The following is a 6000-nucleotide window of genomic DNA, read 5'->3' on the forward strand; positions in this document are numbered from 1 at the left end:
TATAAAAATATAAATTAATACAGTGATAAAATTACATTTTAATTCTAAAAATATATATAACTCAATTCCAACTCTTTCGGAAAAAAATATTTCTAACTTTGTGGTTACAATAGTGAAGGAAGATCCCTTCACCAAGCAAGTCCAAGAGGAAGAGACCAAAGCGTGAGGTAGTGTCAGCTTTCAAGAGCTTGAAGAAATCAAAGTGGATCCTATGGATAGCTTGGTCTCCACTCTTGTTGTTTGACACTGACTGGATGGGGTGCTCCATCATCTCGGGGTTGACTTCGCTTGCATTGGAGCCTGCGGGGTCAATAAATTGTGTTGCCTGCTCGGCATGGACGGTGTTGATTGCAAAGATAGCTGAGGCTTGGAGACAAACACCATGGGCCCATCCTCCACTCAACGTCAAAGCCTCTACCTTGGCTGCATTCAGAATCTTGCGCTTACTTCCATTATCTTTCGTTTCTTCCTTTGGTTTCTACGTCACACACTTTCATTGAATTATGCCATACAGCATGTGAACAATTTTAATTATTATTATTTTTTAAATATTTTTAACAAGGTGTAAACGTATTAATTTGTTGTTAACATGTATGTCGGTAACTAATGTGGTTTAAATACAAAAGATTTGACCCTTGAGGCTTAAAAATTGACCCCTAAAGAATTTTGATAACACAAGCTTCTGCCAATCTACGTTCGTGACATATATGCTTCTGTTTTGATAAGACAAACTTGGGTTCCTGTTGCTCTCAATTTCAATTTCCTCCATCTCCAACTTGCATAATATTCTTTCGTTTAAAAACATAAGCTCGAATTCAAACTATCCACAATGATCTAGTAACATCCATATATTTCTTAGGATGCAAGTTTGAAGAGAAGAAATTGAATTAATCAAAAAACTTCGGAAGTACAATCGAAGTTTGTTATCAATACCTCATTAGAGTAGGTCTCGTCACCTTTACTTCGCCCAATCACAACTTTCCTGGTTAGGGCTTTGCCTATGGGTAATACTTCTCTAACTATGGACCTCACGGACATGTGCATGTATTGCATGTGGGGCTCCCTTGATCCACTTTGCTAGGACATATGTTAGAATTTTCTTTGCTTGGATCACATGTGGGATGTTACTTGTTCCATATCAATCATATTAATACTTATCTAAAAAAATATTTGGTCCTTAAGTGATCAACCATAAAAAGATAAATATCACATGGCAAAATTTAAGACTATCACCTTCACTTATAAGTATCTATAATTGGCCTTAGCAACCTTCCACTTTTCATCTTTCATGTACTTTTTTTTTTCTCTTAGTGGTTCTCAATACTTTACATCATGTTAACGGCCATGTTTCGCTTCCTCTTTGTTCCCAATAAAGTTCTCTCTCTCAAGAAACAGAAGGTAGCAATTATGACAAATGCCAAAGCAAACAAATCCCCAATCACCTGTTCATACTAGCAACAAATACACTTTGGTAATTGGTTGCAGCATATATGATATTTGGAAAACATCTTGTCAACTATAAATTTTTGTGATGTACTTGCAGATAGTAAAGCAAATGGGTTTGAAAACCATACATACTACCAAGGTTTGGAACATTTGGTACCATGGCAATAATTAAAGAACTAAAATAGGGTAATACCTGTCGAACTACAACACCAGCTGATTTGCTTTTGTTTAGTTGTTATTGAGTCAAATAATTGTTAAGATATTTTGCTGATTTTTAGTCTTTGAATTGTTCACCTTAAAGTCAATAGTATACCTAATTTTTAGCACTTAGTTGAGTCCTTGTTAGCTACAATAACTGCTAAAAATATGGCAACATTGTTACTTGTGTTTTGATATAAAAACGTATTTGGTTCAGCAATAAATAACAAGTTCTTCCATTTTTTTTGTATTTCTTTTCTTAAAAATATTGCTATGAAATATGAATTATGACATTCATTTCCTATTCTAGTCTATATTTTGGTATCAAAATTGGTTTGATTAAAAGGCATGCATATTAATTTTCTAAGAATTGTCCTTGTTATTGGTAAAATAGTTGATCTACAAGTCATCAGTGGAATCAAAAAGCTGAGCAATCAAAATTATAATTCATGGTCTACATGCATGATGTCGTATCTGCAAGGGCAAGATTTATGAGAGGTAGTTAATGAGAATGAAAGTACACAACCAAAAGAGGACGAAAATGGTGTTCTAAGGAAATGGGATATTAAGGCAGGTAAAACCATGTTTACCTTGAAGACAACAGTAGAAGAAGATGTGTTTGAACACATTCAGAATGCAAAGACCCCAAAAGAAGCTTGGGATACATTTGTTGATCAGTATTCGAAGAAAAATGAGACAAGACTTCAAATTTTAGAGAGTGAATTAATCTCAACAATGCAGTGTAGAATGACGATTGCTCAGTATTTTCTTAAGGTGAAATACTTATGTCAAGAGATTTTTGAGTTGGATCCACAAGCACCAATTGGTGAAACCAGAATGAAGAAGGTAATTATTCATGGTTTGAAAGTAGGATATTGAGGCTTCATCACAACAGTACAAGGATGGCAGAATTAACCATTATTTGTTGAGTTCAAGAATCTATTGGCTGGTCAAGAAGCATTGGCTAAGCAAAGGGCAGGAATTTTATCGAAAAGTGAAGAATAATCTCTTTATGCTGGTAGGAGTAAACGAAATTTCAAGCAACATGTTGCTTGGGGGTCAAAAAGAAATTAAGAGGAAAAGGGTAATCGTGAAAGTGCACCAAAGCATTATGGTAACACTAAGAAATTTGAAGGAAAGTGTTACAATTGCAGAAAGAAGGGTCACATGGTAAATGATTACTTGTCAAAGAAAAAGACTGTTAAGAGCAATGTTGTTATGTCCGAAAGCGAAGAAAAATGGGATGTCGAGGCTCTTGTTGCAATAGAAGAAAATGAATCAGCTCTAACTGAAACAACAAAACAAATTAATTACAAGGAGGACTGGATCATTGACTCGAGCTGCTCAAATTATATAACGGTTGATAAAGAAAAGCTCTAAAATTTATCGAAGTACAAGGGAAGTCGTGTGGTGGTGATAGCAAGCGAACCAAAGCTACCAATAGCCCATATTGGTAACACTATAATTTCTTCGAAGCATAAGGATGATGATGTATTACTTCAAAATGTCTACCATGTTTTAGGTATAAAGAAGGATTTGCTTTCGGTAGCACAATTAACATCTATTGGTCACTTTGTCTTATTTGGCTTACAAGATGTGAAGGTATATCGAGATCTTAATATTTCAAAAATGCCAATAATGGAGGGGCAGAGATCAAAATCGATTTATGTGATGTCAACAAAGGCTGCATATATAGATAAAATTAGGAAAAACGAGATAGTGGATTTGTGGCACATGCGATTAGGTCATGTAAGCTATTCAAAGCTTGATGTGATGATGAAGAAATTAATGTTGAGGGGTCTTCCACAAGTTGAAGTTAGAACTGATTCGATTTGCACTGGCTGTAAATATGGAAAAGCTCATCAAATTACCATATGCAGACTCTAAGTTTCAAGAAAAAGAACCATTAGAGTTGGTGCATTCTGATGTGTTTAGATCTGTCAAACAAGCATCAAATGGTGGAATGAAGTATATGGTGACTTTAATTGATGACTTTTCAAGGTATGTGTGGGTTTATTTTGTAAAGAAAAAATCTGACACATTTTTAAAATTTAAGGAGTTCAAGGAGGCAGCTGAAGTAGAGGTTGGAAAAAGAATATATTGCTTATGAATGGATAATGATGGAAAATATAACTCAAATGAATTTTCTCAATATCTTCGAGATTGTCGAATACATCATCATCTAACATGTACCAATATGCCACAGCAAAATGACGTGGCTGAGAGTAAGAACAAACATTTGGCTAAAATTTGTCGAAGTATGCTTTACACAAATAGTGTACATGACAGATATTGTGCAGAAGAAATGAGGACAACTACATTTGTTATCAAATTGTCTGTCACACCCCTAACCCGTATCCGACGCCGAAACAGGGTTACGGAGGATTATCAGACTTATAAATCAAACAATCATACATTTCACGTTCATTTCACGATCAAATCAAAAACCATTCAAATTCATTCATATAGTCCCTAATACGAGCCCTAGATGCCCAAAATGGACATTAAAAATAGTTCAGGACTAAAACGAGTACTCAAGAAATTTTTCAAAAAATATGGAAAATTTTCAAAGGTACAAGGGACACATGCCCGTGTGGCCAGGCCGTGTGTCTCACTTGGCCAAGAGACACGCCCGTATTTCAGGCTATGTGGGCATTCAAAATGGGGCCATACGCCCGTATCCTAGCCCGTGTCCAAACTGGTGAGCATATTAACTTAGGTCACACGGCCAGACCGCGCCTGTGTGTCAGGCTGTGTACCCTTCAAAATGGCATCACACGCCCGTGTGCTAGGCTGTGTGAAAACTAGAGGGTATACTGAATTGTGCCACATGACCAAGCCACATGCCCGTTTGTTAGGTCGTGTGAAGCTACTGACTTGTTTTCCAAAGAAGATACAGGGGACACACGACCGTGTCACTTGGCTGTGTGAAAAAAAAATAGGTCATTTTCCAAGCCATATTTCTCACCCAAAATGGTACCAAACACATCAATTTGTAGATATTCATGGCAAAAATAGGCATTCAAATCCAACCAATATCAAGTCTATAACATGTAATATCAACACATACAAGTATGATACTAATAGACACCTCAATAAACCATTTTAGAACTTGTAACTTATGCCTCCAAAATCTACCTAAATGGTCAACACATATATGCATCAATGTGCCTAAACTTATCATGCATGCCACTTATCCATTTCAACCAGTTGGTACCTAAAATACCGATTAACAAACAAAGCATTCACATGGCAACCATACACCACATATACAAAGGCTATTTACATATTTACATAACAAAAATATGTTCACAAAACAAGCCAACACAAATGGCTAAAGCACAGCAAAACGTATAGGCTACCATTAGCCAAAATGGCCTATACATGCCATTTAACCCAAAATATAAAGTTCGAAGTACCAAAATAATGTTTGATAGTGTGATAAGATCCTTGACGACTTCCAATCCGAACAAGCTTCCGAATCACTATAAAACACGAAAAAATAAACAGAGTAAGCAATTAAGCTTAGTAAGTTCGTATAACACAGGATTAAACTTACCATTTAACCATAATTTAGTTAAGTAACTCAAAGCATAACACAATTCAATTTGGCCACAGCCTATCACATAACCAATAACCAAGTTAGCCATGTATTCGTATAGAAAACCAAGAATCATGTATGAATTCAACAATTATTAAATTCCATGTACATATGACATCTATACCGTGTATCCATATATCATATATAGATCATTTCCACATAAATATCTGTACTATTTCGTATCAAACTTATATAATTTTGTAATAACACTATGCCCGTTGAACCACTTAGAATATCGTTAGATACGCAGGTAGTACACGCGAGGTGTACTGAACTATAAATTCGTCAATTCTTGTACATGTATGCTCGTATGAGCGATAAACGGTAAACTTCTCCGAGATGAATAATGGTAAGCTCTTATGAGCTGAGTATAGGTAAGCTCATAAGAGCTGGAATCGGTAACCCTAATGATATGTCATTTGTATCCTACGAATTTCTAAGGTTCAAACGGGGCTCGGTATTCTTCCTACTTTGTCAGTTATGCGCTCGATAATTATAAATAATAATTAAACCACTCACATACATATATTTCAATTAAAGTATATAAATGCGCAATTTAACTACACGAACTTACCTCAAACTCATAGGGAGAAAAACGATCGTTTAATCGATAACTTTGTCCTTTCCCCGATCTAATTTCGTATGTTGCTTTTCTTGATCTATATAATCAAATTTAACCAATTTAAACCTCACTCTATTCAATTCAATCCAAAATTCATGTTATTAAAAAATTACCATTTTGCCCCTATACTTTT

The sequence above is a fragment of the Gossypium raimondii genome, chromosome 3, assembly GCF_025698545.1.
Source record: "Gossypium raimondii isolate GPD5lz chromosome 3, ASM2569854v1, whole genome shotgun sequence".
Lineage (NCBI taxonomy): Eukaryota > Viridiplantae > Streptophyta > Magnoliopsida > Malvales > Malvaceae > Gossypium > Gossypium raimondii.